This window comes from Puma concolor, chromosome A1 (genome assembly GCF_028749965.1).
Source record: "Puma concolor isolate L17-30 chromosome A1, mPumCon1.1.hap2, whole genome shotgun sequence".
In the NCBI taxonomy this organism is placed as follows: Eukaryota; Metazoa; Chordata; class Mammalia; order Carnivora; family Felidae; genus Puma; species Puma concolor.
The window spans coordinates 101452258-101468773 of record NC_141667.1 but is presented as its reverse complement, the minus strand read 5'-3'; positions in this window follow the sequence as shown (position 1 = coordinate 101468773).

Here is a 16516-nt window from a genome sequence, read left to right as displayed (position 1 = left end):
CAATCATCAACATAGGAGCATGAAATCTGAGTTGCAAGGTGCATAAGGAGCTTATAATCGTGTTTAATAAGTAAAAAAAAAAAAATTACTCCAAAACAGCCAGAGCCCTATTTAGAAAAAGAAGGGGGGTGTCCCAGAAAACCTTTTTATAACACCATTCATTTAACAAATTTGACAGTTAAAGTTGTCCATGTTTTCTTGTCGCCATTACTAAAGGCGTCCTTCCAAATACTGGGTCAGTACTTAAAAATTATTGACAATTCCAAAACTTTTCGTTTATGTAGACTATGTCAATCAATATTTACCTTATTTCAAAATAGAATAGTAATGAAAGGAGTACATGTTAACATAAACAATATATGCCTCCAACTCTAGATTTCAGTTCCCATCACGATCTCCCAGTTTGTGAGTTCGAGCCCCACATCAGGCTCTGTGCTGACAGCGCGGAGCCAGCTTGGGATTTTCTGTCTGCTTCTCCTTCTCTGCTGCTCATTCTCTCTCTCTCAAAAATAAGTAAGTAAACATTAAATGGGGGCGGGGGTGTTCTTCCTAGCTTGTGAGCCTACTGATCTGCAAATCTAATTGTGCGAGAAGCAAGCGCCTCCTGAATACAGGGCAGCGTTTTGCCTTCATGTCTTTTCTCAATCAACAGATGTTAAATCACAGCAGCTCTCATGATTGTGACATTCTGCAATTTTTTTTTACACTGAAAAGAGCTTGGGTAGTAATTACAAATCTTAAGGCACAAACTTAAAAGTATATGAAATGTCATTTTTTTTTTCTAGAACGGAACTTAATTTTTATTATTCACTGCTCCTTTGGCAGAAAATTGTTCTCAGTCACTGAAGGGATTCCCTCCCTCAGCCCCCTTCCCTTTCTCCCCGGGGTTTTGTCCACGTTCCGAAGTGCTTTTGACGAGCCACAAGGTCAAGGATGGAGGCACACCTGCCCCACTCCCACCCCCAGGACGACCACCACCCCTTCTGATCTTCATCCGGTGGTTACCGATGAACTTGCCAGCCCCTCTCAGTTGCCCTCCATCATTTTGCTGCCCTGTTCCTTTTTGGAAACTCTGTGAGGTTGTATAAGACCCTTTCTGCCTGAACTCACCACACAGCCTTCTCCCTCCATGGAAAAGTGTAATAAAATCATATGTGCTTAAATATGTAAATGCCCTAACATGACCACAGTAACAGACATTAGAAAGGATCCTACGAATGCAGGATCACTGTGAACACACATCTCCAAATATAGAATGACATTGGCCACTCAAGGACCAGGACTCACATTACATCAGCAACATGGCTTAGCAAAATGATTATCTTGCCAAAATCCCAAACCAGGCAGAGAAGAGTTGTCCCTCACTTCTCACAGTGGTCCTAACCCTGGATAATTCAGTTGGTATTAAGACACCACAAAAATACACGAATAGGTGCACCTGGGTGGCTCAGTCAGTTGAACGTCTGACTCTTGATTTCGGCTCAGGTCATGATCCCAGGGTTGTGGGATCGAGCCCCACATCAGTCTCCACGCTCAGCATGAGATTCTCTCTCTCTTTCCTTCTGCCCCTCGCCCACACTTGCACACGTTCTCTCTCTCACTCTCTCTCTCTCTCTTTCAAAAAAAAAAAAAAGTAGGTAAATGAAGTGGGCAATTTCCACTTCTGGCCAAAATGGAGTAATGGAGACCAGATTTACCTTCCATCTGAAACGACGAAAACTAGACAAAGTGTATGAAACAAGGACCCTTAAACCCTGGGTCGTCAGGCAACCAAAGCCAACCTCACAGGCCACAGTCCAAACTTACAGGCAGACCTATTCCCCCAGCACCTCTGCTTTAGAACATTAAATCCATCCCCTGTCTTTGCTTGAAGGCACAAATAGATTTGCACTTAACTAAGTGAGGTTTAGCTCTTGCGATGTTGAGTTTGATGCTGTTGTAGATAATTTGTGGCCACAAAGGATAAGATTAAGCCCCGATGAAGCTCCCGGACTTCTGTGGTGACTGAATGATTTCTGTTAGAACTGGGGGGATTGTACACAGAACGCTGACCTGAGAGGTGCGAGCAGGCACAATGCACATCACATAAGCCCAAATCCAGCCATAAACATTTGCTGAGCACCCACCACAGGTCAGCTTTGCAGAGGCCAATAGGACACGTTCGGGGAACGCAGAGCCCGGTAGGGGGCGCTCTAGTCTCTAAATTCTTAATCAGCGATTAGGCCACCTCCTGTATGTCAATTTCCTATGCAACAAAAGATAAAGATATCCCGTGGGCACCAGCTTGGGTGACGCAGGGAGAGATGGGGAGCCCTCCCAGCTCCCCCTAGTGAAGCTGTCTTTGCTCCCTTTGTCCTACCCAGGCGTCACATTAATGCCCAGGACTGAGTAATGGGGAGCCAACCTGTCCCGAATCTAGCCCAGCTCTAAAATTGCTTGCCAGGAATCAGCAGATATTTTACACTTTCTACTTAAACTCTTGACATTAACATCCCCTATGCCAGTGCTTCTCAAACTTTAATGTGCATACAAATTACGTGGGGATCTTGTTCAACCGTAGAGTCTTATTCAGAAGGTCTGGAGTAGGAACAGAGATTCTGTGATTCTAACAAGCTCTCGGGTGCCTGCCCATGCTACTGGGCTGCAGGCCACACCTGAGAGGCAAGGTCTTGCAAGATACAGTATTAAGGAAGCCATCTGTAACCACAGAATCTCCTGGAGACATTCCCGTGAGTGATATGAAGCGCTCTTCAGCCTCGTGAGACAATGGCTCCTTAGAGGCGAGGTTAGCTTTCATTCCTTAGTTAAGGGGATCTGACATGTAAATAAACATAGTGCATAGAACGTAAGAGAATGACGGACTCCCTGTGGAGGTCGGGGAAGGCTTCCGGAAGGAGGTGATTTCTGAGCTAGGTGTGTAAAAATAGGAGTTCAGTGGATGGAGAGGAAGAACAGGCACAGAGGGGTGTCCCTACAAGGGACTCAAAGGTTAAACCGGGGAACATGTGTTTTTTTTTTTTAACTTTAAATTTTTTAATGTTTATTTATTTTAGAGAGACAGACAGACAGAGCATAAGCAGGGGAGGGGTGAGAGAGAGGGAGACACAGAATCCAAAGCAGGCTCCAAGCTCTGAGCTGTCAGCACAGAGCCCTACGCGAGGCTTAATTAAACTCAGGAACTGAATGAGATCATGACGTGAGCCAAGTCAGATGCTTAACCAACTGAGCCACCCAGGTGCCCCTGGAGAATATGTATTTTAATGTATTTTATTGTGTTATAATTGAACATGTATTCTAGAGCATCCTGACTGCTGGGTATGCAGTCAGGTAGGGAAAGGCAGGCCAGACCCAGGAAGATAGCTCTAATGTAACAGACAGTGAGGGTCTAGACCACGCTGAAGACAGCAGGGAAGCAGGATCCCCACAACCTGCAGATGTGGTTCAGATGTGGTTCCTGGTGACTTTGTCACGGAAGTGGCAGTTGGGGGAGTGGGAAGACAGTGGGTGTGGCTGTGCAGATACTGAAGTTGGGTGGGGCTCAAAGTCCAGGAGATGGATACCAGCAATCTGAAGCTGGTGTCTGACCTCGAGGATGGACCCTGATTCCCACATGCATATGAAAAGGGGGTCGGGAGTTAGGGGGATGCGTCTTCCCAGGGAGGGTAGAGGTGATGTGAGGCCCTGGCAAAGCCACACTAAGTGGTTCTTTGGCTCTGGGTGTCCTTTTCCATCAGCACCAGCACTAACAGCATCTGGTTGTTGTTTTTTTTAATTTTTTTTTTTAAGTTTATTTATTTTTGAGACAGAGAGAGACAGAGCATGAACGGGGGAGGGTCAGAGAGAGAGGGAGACACAGAATCGGAAGCAGGCTCCGGGCTCTGAGCCATCAGCCCAAAGCCCGACGCGGGGCTCGAACTCACGGACCACAAGATCGTGACCTGAGCTGAAGTCGGAAGTTTAACCGACTGAGCCACCCAGGCGCCCCAACAGCATCTGTTAAGATAAGGGTAAAAACGACATAGTTGTTTCTGTCAGGCACTAAGAAGGGCTGTGATAAGAACATCAAGCTTTTAAGAATGTTGTAGCCAACATTCAGATAAGCATGGAGATTGTAACTGTTAAAGTGTTGAACTTTTTTTTTAACTTGGAAAAGAGTCTCAGACTATTGACCATTGATCTCTCAGAGTCTATTAAAACCTGTGTTCATTATGGTGTGGCAAAGCCAGTTACAACTGGTCAGCAATCAGTCTTTATGCTAATTCACACGATTAGGTACTCCACTATTATTAAATGCAGATGACTTGAAGCAATGAAAAAAAAATCAGTTTACTGGTTTTTTATTATTTTACTAATTAAAAAAATTTTTTTTAATGTTTATTTAATTTCGAGAGACAGAGCACGAGCTGGGGAGGGCAGAGAGAAAAGGAGACACAGAATCCAAAGCTGGCTCCAGGCTCCAAGCTGTCAGCACAGAGCCCGATGCAGGGCTCGAACTCACAGACTGTGAGATCATGACCTGAGCCGAAGTCGGATGCTTAACCGACTGAGCCACCCAGCACCCCAGAGTTTACTTTTTTTAAAGGAGCCAAATCTCCTTTTCACAGCAAAGCCAGTCTTGTACAAATGATTATTCTTGCTGTTTTCGGTGTTATTTTCCAGAAATTCTACATAATAGGTTGTTCTCATATATGTGTGTGTGTACATATATATATATATGTATATACTTATATTTATATATATAGCTGGTGTTTATTTCTGAGTTATAATTTCAGTAATCATCACGTGACTTCTGACACAAGTTATAGTTTGGGAAAATTTATTTTTATTATTAATAAGGGAAATTTATTCTCAGGATTGCATACTCTGAACAATAAAAGAGAAGCAACATTTCATATATCTTTCTTGACTCATGTAGGCTAAGAAAGAGATTCCAGCAATTCGATATAATTGACTGCACTCTGAGGCACACATTTTGTCTCTTCTGGTCAAATGAATCTACATTTGTGATATTTATGCACAACTAAGTTGACATTGTATACGTTTCTTTTAATTGTTAAATTTATTGCACATATATTTCATGAGCACGTGTTAGTATCCAAATGGTAATTTAAAAACAATAATCAGTTAAAACACTGTCATTTGCATTCTTTCTTACGTGCAGAGTATCATTTCATTCTTGAGATTCTGTGTAGAATTTTTTTAAGGATTATCTCCAGTTACAGATAAGACTCCTGGAGTTTAAAAAGGTCAGGTGACCGACCTGAGTGAGATAACATGGCTGGTGACAGTAAATCTGAGACTCCAAATGAGGTTACCTGTTGCATAATGGCAATTGCATAAATATCCTAAAGTGAAACAGAGGGGCTTTTTTTTAATTGTTCAAAGAAAAAGAAAATATTTAGAGCTGGCTATAAAAGGCTATAAAACAGCTAGATCATTGATCACTTCCTGGGCACTATGGATAGAAATGAAACCTGGGCCACCATGAAGCTGGTCTAAGCAGCGTGTTGCATTCAAAAGAAACACAAACCCAGCTCCAACAAAGCCTTGCAGCTTAATGTGCGAAATCTCTTGGAGAGGCAGCAAACAGGGAACCATACTGGATGACACACAGAATATTCTAAAATTTTTCATTTCCTTTTTCTCAGTAGCTGCTCCCCTTAAAATTGTTCTTCCCCAAAAGACTGCTCTCAGTACCTTCTCCCTGCCCCCTTGCTGCCCCTTCACTGGCCACCGCACCCATAGTGACTTCCAGAGTTCATTCCTTCCCGTGGTCACTCCAACTCCTTTCCAGTATGAAATCAGTTTAGCCTCTCAGCTGTGTCCAAGACTCTTCCACAGTTACCCCCCTGGTCAAGATCATGATGGAAGCAGGAAACTGTCAGATCCTCCCAGACTAAGGACGGTGAGGTGGGTGTGGGTGTGCATACACAATCTTCTGTTGTCCCCGTCACATAAACTTAGAGCTGACATCCTCTAGTGGCTTCCACCCCCTTTCTACAACCACAAGGTGCTGTTTATCTACTTTCTTTTTTTTCTTTTTTTTTAATTTTTTTTTAAACGTTTATTTATTTGAGACAGAGAGAGACAGAGCATGAACAGGGGAGGGGCAGAGAGAGAGGGAGACACAGAATCGGAAACAGGCTCCAGGCTCGGAGCCATCAGCCCAGAGCCCGACGCGGGGCTCAAACTCACGGACCGCGAGATGGTGACCTGGCTGAAGTCGGACGCTTAACCGACTGCGCCACCCAGGCACCCCTGTTTATCTACTTTCATCTTCACTCCAGCCACACTGGCTGCCTCATTCAACCCCATTCCACACCAAGCGTTCCCCAACCTCAGGACCTTTGCACTTATGGACCTGCCTAGAAAACCTTTCCGTAGATATCACATGACCAGGTCCCTCCCTTCATTCACATCCCTGCTCACATGTCTCCTGATAAGTGAGGCTGTCCCTGAGCTCCTGGCCTGAGACAACAAGGTCCTTTCCATCCCTTCCTCCTGCTTAATTTTCCTTCAGCTTACTTCTCACCGCCTCCTACTGTGAGGAGAGGGAGTTTGTCAGTTGCGCTCTCTGCTAAAACCTTCGCACCTAGAATGTTGCATGACACCTGGTAAATCCTCAATAAATAGTTGTTAAATAGATAGCACTTGTTCTTCAAAATTTTATTAGAAGGCTAATAAATCCTTCACTGAGTGAAGAATGTATTTTCCTTGTGAAACTTGACACTGATTATTGGCAGTCTCATGTTTTCAAACGAGCCTCCGCGTCCTGTCTGCTCCTTGGCTGATTTGCTATTGGGTCTGCATGTCACATGTTGTGTCTTACCTCTCTTACCTCAGCTTACCTCTCTTATTGTTAGCATGTAAGGGCCAGGTTTTCCTGCCCAGTCTCCAGCTCCAGCTGAATCCACTAACAGAGCTGAATCACAGACTCTGACCTAGGCTGATGGAAGGTCAGTAACTTTCAAAAGCGTCAGCTGTCTGTGAGCCCCCAGGGCATCGGCATCTTGAAACAGGGAAGATTCCAGGGGCCCTGCTTCTCCGGCATCTCTGAGGTGTGAGCTGTGGGAAGTGGCAGCCTGAGACCTTTGGTACCTGTGTCTCCTAGCATCGAGAGGGCATTTCTGGTGAGAAAGAAAACGGGCCCCAAAGGGGTGGGGATTGAACACCAGCACCCGCTAACAAATTGCTGCCTCCAAATGGTGCCAGATGCCTTTCTCACTATGCACTTACCTGGAGGCACACGCGAGGTCCATAGTGAATCAGAAGCAAAGCATCCTGCACAGCAAAGCCTTTGCCCAGAAAGAGTCCTGGCCCTTGAGCTCGGCTCCTGGGATGTAATCTGTGTCATTCCTGATAGAAAGGAAGGGCTCCTGGGTGGCTCAGTTGGTTAAGCGTCTGACTCTTGATTTCAGCTCAGGTCACGATCTCACGGTTCATGAGTTTGAGCCCCAACATCAGGCTCCTCGCACTGACCATACAGAGCCTGCTTGGAATTCTCTCTCTCCCTCTCTCTCTGCCCCTCCTGCACACGCTGTCTCTTTCTCAAAACAAATAAATAAACTAAAAAAACAAAAAAAGACATTTTAGAAGTGTCTGTTTAGGGCAAGGTCTGGATACACCAGATCTTAGGGTGGGGTTAGCCACACCTGACAGTTTCAGGGTGAGAGCTGGCCATGCCAGAAAGACCAACCATGTGATTTAGGTGGGGGCCTTTGGCTGGAGGCTGAGATCAATCCCTGGAAAGTCAATCATGCCAAGGTAAAAGAGCCCCAACATCTTATGAACACCACAGCTCAGGTGAGCGTCCCTGATGGGTGATGTCCCATGTGTCTGTCACACGGTGATGCCAGGGTGGTCGGAAGCTTTGCCCTGGCACCCTCCCCCACCGGCTCTATATTCTCTTCCTTTGGTTGATTTCAGTCTGTATCCTTGTCCTGTGATGTAGCATAACTGTGGGCACAGTAGTTTCCAGCGGCTTCTATAAGTCTTCCTTCTAGTGAATTATCAAAACAGGGTTTTATAAACTGCCTTCCCACAACCTCGGACTTGGTGTCAGAAGTGAGGGCGGCTTGGGGACCGTGCCTTCAAACCTCACAGTCTGGCGATACTGGTGACGTCCCCAAAGCACGAGGAGACAGGGGCCGTGGATCTGAGGTGTTTCAGTCCAATACCGTATGTATGCTCCTTCCTCCATGTCACTTTGTCTTTTATTTTCACATTTCTTTACATTTAAAAGCTTTCATAGGGGAAACAGACTTTCCAAACAGGGCAACAACATGTCATTGGTACTTATGTAATATTTGTGTCACTAAGTCCCAAGAGACTTTAAAAATATTGAATTTGAAAATAATGTCCCAGCATAGTATGAATTTTGCAGGGTAATGAAGTCACCTGCCTGAGGCCTCACAATGCTCACAGACAAACTGAGAAAAGAACACGCAGGGCCCGACCCCTGGCCGCCTCACAGACCATGGTCAGGGCTGAGACATATTAACCTTAGAACACACTAGAAAGCCCATGATAACCAGGAAGCAGCAGGTGAAGGTGCTGAACCAGGAGGAACCAGGGGAGCTTGTCTGCCTCAGGAAAAGTACAGAAATGATGAAGGGGAGCCACAGGCAATCCTGACCTTGAAGGGATCACAAGGTGAAAGATGAGTCCCGGCCAGCAGGGAGGGGTAAAGGAGGTGTAAGGAAAGACGCAGAGGCACTTAGTAGATGTGAGCAAAGTGGGATGTCCTAGAGAGGTGTGGAAACATGGAGAGCTAGGGAACAAGCCCAGCTCATTCCTCTGGGGGGTGGGGGGGGTGGTGGGTGGGTGGTGGACGGGGAACCAAGAGCTGTGCTAAATCCCTTCTCTCTTAACTTTTCAGTTAGCTACACTTGACTCTCAGGTCCTTGAGCAGAAACTAGCGTTGCTTTGCTATCAGCTGAGCACGCATGTTCTTCCTCAACCCGGGAAGTTGCACTTTGATGACGACAAATAGAATTCCAACCTTGAAAGTGTGATAAATACCTGGGATTTCGTATCAGAGCTCTGAAGTCAAAGGGGCTCTTAACTTCGATGTAATGACCTTTCCCACCCCGATGGTGAAGGACTGGGGACTGATGGGCGATACTCTGTCCATAACTGGACAGAGTGGATGGAGGGGGGGAGGAGCCCAAAGGCAGGAGGAAGTCACCACGGTAACAGAGCAAGAAGCCAAGGGCGAGGAGACAAGGGAACAAAGGGGAAGGAGGCCAGAGGGAAGGGCACGTGTGCTGCATGGCCCACGCCGCATGCCCAACAGCCACCTCAAACCTTGATCTGACCCTCAACACTGGGTGCAGCCCCAAGTCTCGAATAATGATTCGTCTAAGCCGATTGTAGCAACCCCATCCCTTTTATCAAGGAGCGGATCTCGAGGCTTCCCTCTTGGCCAGGGGAGCTGTGTGACTCGATTGGTGCCCCTGAGTGAAAGGAAGCCGGCTGGGAGGTTTCCGGAAAATGTTCTGCTTATCCGTTAAAAGAGATCCGTGAGGGGCGCCTGGGTGGCGCAGTCGGTTAAGCGTCCGACTTCAGCCAGGTCACGATCTCGCGGTCCGTGAGTTCGAGACCCGCGTCAGGCTCTGGGCTGATGGCTCAGAGCCTGGAGCCTGTTTCCGATTCTGTGTCTCCCTCTCTCTCTGCCCCTCCCCCGTTCATGCTCTGTCTCTCTCTGTCCCAAAAATAAATAAACGTTGAAAAAAAAAAAAAAAGCTTTAAAAAAGAGATCCGTGAGGCTTATGCCTCCCCTTTCCCTCTTCATCCAGCCTCCATCGCAGATCACGATGCCTGAAGCTGCAGCAACCGACTTGCAGCTCTGAGGGGCAAGGCAGGAGAATCACAGTGACAGCAGCCGTGACGTCATTAAACCACTGAACTGAGCCAGCAGCTGCCCACTGCCAGGCATGTCGGTAGGTGAGGAAAATGAGAACTTTCTTGCTGAAGCCATCCTTGGGGTGTCTGTCTTCCTAGCAGCAGCCCCAATACAAAGGTCTTATCCTAAGACAATGTCCTTCGGGGCACTTGGGTGGCTCAGTCGGTTAAGCGTCCAACTTCAGCTCCGGTCATGATCTCGCAGTTCGTGGGTTCAAGCCCCGCGTCGGGCTCTGTGCTGACAGCTCAGAGCCTGGAGCCTGCTTTGGATTCTGTGTCTCCCTCTCTCTCTTTGCCTCTCCCCTGCTCATTCACACTCTCTCTCTTTCTCAAAAAATAAGTAAACATTAAACAAAAAAATTTTTTTTTGATAATCAAAAAAAAGAAAATGTCTTTCAATTTTGGATTATTACCTTTATAACTGGTAAAATCATATTTTAGATTATCACTAGAGAAATCTCAGTAATTTTTTTAAATGTCTTAGAGGGCACCTGGATGGGTCAGTCAGTTAAATGTGCAACTCTCAATCTCAGCTCAGGGTTGTGAGTTCAAGCCCTGCATTGGACTCTGTGCTGGGCATGAAGCCTACTTGAAAAAAAGATTGCCTTAGAATTCATGCATCCCATCAAAGAGGCCTCTGATCCTCCTGCTCCATAAACTGCATTTGAGAGCTGAACCAGGCAAGAGAAGCAATTATGGTGAGAGTAAGACAGACAAGACATTGACTAGAAGAAAAGGGGCAACTCAAGAAAGTAAGAGGGGCACCTGGGTGGCTCAGTCCGTTAAGTGTCTGACTTCAACTCAGGTCCTGATCTCGCGGTCTGTGAGTTCGAGCCCCGCGTCGGCCTCTGTGCTGACAGCTCAGAGCCTGGAGCCTGTTTCAGATTCTGTGTCTCCCTCTCTCTCTGCCCCTCCCCTGCTCACACTCTGTCTCTCTCTCTCTAAAATAAATAAACATTTAAAAAACTAATAAAAAAAAAAAAAGAAAGTAAGAATGTGGGAGCTGGAACCTGGGCACACCCGGCATCCCTCTGGCAGAGAGAGAAGAGAGAGAATGGTGGCAAGAAATCCATTTCTGCTCGGCCTATCTGCCCTTCACGCCAGACTGCAGCAGGCTGAACCACAGGGAGCTATGTCTGTTCGTGTTGGTGAGGGCGTTGTGCAGCAATTGGTCCCCTCCCTGGCTCCCAGCATGACAAGCCCAGAGCTTTCGCACAGGCCAATTGCACTTGTAACAGGCACTCATTAGATTCCCAGAGCATTATGGAAGCTGAATACAAATTGAAGTCCACAGTCATTGACCCCGAGAGTTATCCTCTGCATGGCAATAGGAGAAAATCACTAGGAGGCCAAGAGGTGGAAAAGCAAAGCCGGGGGGGGGGAAGGAGCCCGTGCTAGACAAACCAGTCAGGTCTTCCGCTACCTCAAGAAGTCTTTCCTCTTTTAGTTCCGAATTTTGAAATGGAGTTCTACCTAAAGGAAATCCAACACATAAAAAAATCCAAACCTACAAAACAAACTGGAAGATCGTGCACATTCTGGATGGAGAGTTCATTTTGCATAGTGCAGGGTTTCTTCATGACCTGAGCCTATGCTTCAGGATTTGAACTCATCAGAATTCTTTAGCAGTGTGTCCATGTGTAACCAGAACACCCTTCATGCGTGCAAAGTGCTTCGTCCTTCGCAAAACACGTCCACAACATGCTTGCCCTCATGACCACTCTATTTAATCCTCATGGCAGCGCTGTCTTTGTGAAAAGAATTGATGTGACTTTCAAAATCGTATGTTTTTGTTCAAAGAGCCAATCTTCATTTGAAAAATAGGTTTGTTTCCAGCTGATTGTAAAATTTGTATGTGCTCGTTGCAGAGAATTGGAAAATGCAGAAGAGTGGAAAAAAGAAAAAAAACCCTCCACACTCCAAAGAAAACCACCACGAGTTTAAGGTTTTTTAAAAAATAATCCTTTAAATTGAAACACAGTTGACATACAACATTATGGTAGTTCCAGAATACAGCAGGGTTTGGTGTTTGTATATGTTGCAAAATGGTCACCATGGTAAGTCTAGTCACCACACATAGTTACACAGTTTTTTTCTTGTGATGCACACTTTTAAGGTCTACTCTTAGCCACTTTCCAGTATGCGGTAGAGTATTATTAACTATGGTCCCCATGCCATACATTGTGCACCTTACATTCTCATAAGGTTTTCTTTGTCTTCGCACCCTGCATGTTAGTTTCGCTTGGGCATAATACTGGTTAGACCATTTTATTTTCTGCTTTTTTTTTTTTTTTCACCCAACATAACGTGCATATTATTTCAGGATGTTTTTCCTCTTAGTGTCATTTTTTTCACAACTGCACACTATAATTTGCTTCATTATTGCCAGTAATGAAATACTTTGCCCATTTTGTTTTGGATCACCCTGCCCGTGTCGTGCACACAAAAATCTAAAACAACTTTGCCATTATAGAATCTACCAAGCTAATCACTCTTCCTACTATTGAGTCTTTCCTCCTGTCATTCATTCTTTCATGGACCTCCGTCTGTACAAATCTTTTTTTTTTTTATTTTTTTAAATTTTTTTTTTTCAACGTTTATTTATTTTTGGGACAGAGAGAGACATAGCATGAACGGGGGAGGGGCAGAGAGAGAGAGGGAGACACAGAATCGGAAACAGGCTCCAGGCTCTGAGCTATCAGCCCAGAGTCCGACGCGGGGCTCGAACTCATGGACCGCGAGATCGTGACCTGGCTGAAGTCGGACGCTTAACCGACTGCGCCACCCAGGCGCCCCTGTACAAATCTTTATCTAAAACTATGGCAAACTTTTTCAGGCTCAGTGATCAGAGACGGACCTGGTTCTCCAAAAGAAATGAATGTTTAAGGTGCTCGACTGCCAAAGTGCCTCTCCAAGCCTCACACCAATCTGCACTCTCCAAGTCCCCACTCACCAGCATTGAGTGGGTGTTTTAAAAAATATTTATTGGGGCGCCTGGGTGGCGCAGTCGGTTAAGCGTCCGACTTCAGCCAGGTCACGATCTCGCGGTCCGTGAGTTCGAGCCCCGCGTCGGGCTCTGGGCTGATGGCTCAGAGCCTGGAGCCTGTTTCCGATTCTGTGTCTCCCTCTCTCTCTGCCCCTCCCCCGTTCATGCTCTGTCTCTGTCCCAAAAATAAATAAACGTTGAAAAAAAATAAAATAAAAAAATAAAAAATATTTATTTATTGGTGAAACACCGTATCTCATTATGAGGTTAATCTGCATATCTTTGATCACCCCTCAGGTTGGTGCGTCTGTTCAGCAATTTATTAACCAGCTATATTTCATCTGTTATGAAGATTTGGTCCTAGGTCAGAGGCAAACCTCATTTTACTGCGAAGGGGGAAAAAAAAAAAAGCTGGCAGAAGTTAAACTATTTCCCCAAGGCTACACCGTCATTAAAAGGGTTAAGTTGGGGGGGAATCCAGTGCAGGGTTTTTGAGGCCTGCTTAAGTAATCGCCCATCCCCACCACCACCGTGGTTGTTTTGGGTTCTTTTAACTCCTCAGTCTTACCTGCAATATCTAACAAAACACATGCTGTTTAAAGGACACATTCCAAGCTCATTGCTTCTCTGCCACTTTACAAATGAGTGAAGGGAGGCCCACAGACTCACATGGGTGTCTGTTGCACCCTTAGAATCAACTGTTCAACTAAAATGGTGACCTGGTTCCGGGGGCCGGAGTGGCTCAGTCAGGCATCCCGGTCTTGATTTTGGCTCAGGTCACGATCCCAGGGTCGTGGGATTGAGCCCCACATGGGGCTCCAGGCATGGAGTCTGCTTGGGATTCTCTCTCTCCTTCTCTCTGCCCTTCCCCTGCTCCCTCTCCCTCAGAAAGTAACATAAATAAATAAAAAATTTTAAAAATGAAATGGGGGTCCCTGGGTGGCTCGGTCGGTTAAGCATCCGACTTCGACTCAGGTCACCACTTCGAGGTTCATGAGTGGTTGGTGACTTCGAGCCCCGCGTTGGGCTCTGTGCTGACAGCTCAGAGCCTAGAGCCTGCTTCAGATTCTGTGTGTGTGTCTCTCTCTCTCTCTGCTCCTCCCCCACTCACTGTCTATGTCTCTCTCTCTCTCTCTCTAAAAATAAATAAATATTTAAAAATTTAAAAAAATAAAAGAATGACCTGTTTCTGATTGTGTGCCGACTTCTCTTAGGCTTAAGACTTTAGATGCTCACAGCACAGAGATATTTTGTGTTGGAACTTACTGGGCAAGCTAGGAGCAAAATTGAGAAGACTCACGTCCAAGGAAAACCTGTTGGAAGTCAAGGGTTTCAACGTCAGGAGTGGGGGTGGTTTACCACGAGGGACAACAGATAAATCCCACTCTCAGGTGAGACACATTGACAGGGGAAAACAAATATCAGTAAATTATCTGTGAGAGCAAGCCCATTTCTAAAAGATCCAGATAGAGAAAGAACACAACCCCTGCTTTTTAAAGATGGATTGTCTTACAAAGGCGTGCTGAAGAAATGATGCTGATACAAGTTGTTGACCATGTGGCAAAGAATTAATTAGGTTTGGTCCTTCAGGCAACAGGCCAAAATCTGTTCTGGTTAGATTTGTGTTCAATATAGAAATGAAACCATTGGGGTGCCTGGGTGGCTCAGTCCGTTAAGCATCCGACTCTGGCTCAGGTCATGATCTCGCAGTTGGTGAGTTTGAGCCCCATGTCAGGCTCTGTGCTGACAGCTCAGAGCCTGGAGCTGGGTTCAGAATCTGTGTGTGTGTGTGTGTGTCTCTCTCTCTCTCTCTGCCCCTCCCCTGCTCATGCTCTGTCTCTGTCTCTCAAAAAATAAATAAATGTTATAAAAATATTTTTTAAATGAAACCATTAAAGAACTCAAAAATACGCATTTAAGAAAAGCCTAAATCTGGAATCTGATTTCAAGGTGGCAAAGCCTCAAAGCCAAAGATGGAAGACTCTATAAAGGAAAAGATTGAGGGAAAAGTTGAAAGCCTCTAAACAGGAGGGGGGAGAGGGAAGAAGACCTGACAAAACAAATAAAATGTTCCAGCTCATCATCCAAGTTAAAAGGCAAGTATCAAACCAGGAAAACACCGGCAACTCAAAGAGCAGGCAGAGATTACCATCGTCACTGCAGGACCGTCACTAATGTGAGGACACCGCGTGCGCGTGCGTGCTAACAGAATGCTCGCATCCCATTAGGGGCAGACGGGAGCTACACCCCTGAGCACTTTCTGTGGGACAGCACATATTGAAATAAAGTCTTAAAGGTAAAAGCTCATACACTTTACTCCAGTAACTCTACTTCCCAGAAAGATTCAGAGAGCTATAAAAACATTTTTGCATGAAGATATCTGTCATAGATTATTTCTGGTAGTGAAGATTTCTGAAAAATTTAAATGCCCGGTAAGGAACTAGTTCAGTAAAAATGATCTAGCCTTCCAGACTCCTATTTTAAAAGGATACTTAATTAAAGAAAAAAGGTTCCTGGTGTGTGAAGTGACAAAACAGCATAGAGAGCGTAATTATAACCTTATAAAAAGAAACATACGTAGGGGCACCTGTGGCTTAGTCGGTTGGGTGTCCACCTTCGGCTCAGGTCACGTTCACGTTGTTTGTGAGTTCACGCCCCGCGTCCGGCTCTGTGCTGACCGCTCAGAGCATGGAGCCTGCTTCGGATTCTGTGTCTCCCTCTCTCTCTCTGCCCCTCTCCTGCTCATGTTCTCTCTCTCTCTCTAAAAAAAAAATAAATAAATAAACATTAAAACAAAGTAAAAAAAGAAAAATACGTATATGAATGGTGAGTGGTAACAACAAGATATAGTTTCAATTTTTCAATTTTCGTCTCGTGATTTTCTGTGTTTTGCAGACTTCCTAACCTAAATAAGTAACGTGCATGTGTTTGGTGGTGCCGGTTCCGGTTCCGGGAGAACCATCCCCCTCCCCCAGCATACATACACATGTTTAAAACATCTTGTTGGAACCCCACAAAGGACTATAAAATCGAGACTACGCGGTGGGTTCCCAGCTAAACTTTCTTAATGAGAAATTGGGAAGGGTGCATAGCAAGTTTGATGAAATCATTTCTTCATAAAGCTGTAAATATTACAGAAGACACATAAGAACATAAACGGCTGCGTGATCAAAGACCCTGTGGAACACATCCACTAGGAGTGAAGGGAAATTTATAGGCCGAATTCTTCTTCCTCAGCCAGCTCCCTGTGAGTGTCCAGTTTAATGACTGTTTAAGTTATATCCGCAATTTTCTGAGCCATTCACTTACTTTTCAAGTTTGTAAACCAACACATCAACAATTCCCAATCAATGGGATAGCATTTCTCCAGGGAGCTATGAACATATACCTTGCATTTTAAATGTAATAAAAAGCATGACTAAACATGCCTCTGTTCTTTATAACATAGAAGTACAACATCTGGTCATAAAAAAAAATGCATTATACAGAGTTGTAAGGATGCCAGATACTTATTACAGAGAACTGTTTTATCCATTTAGCCCAATTTTCCAGATGCTTTATTACTTGGAGACAGGAGAATTGTTGAAGCTAGTGATTGAAGCCCATTTATTTCAGGGGGCTCGTCTG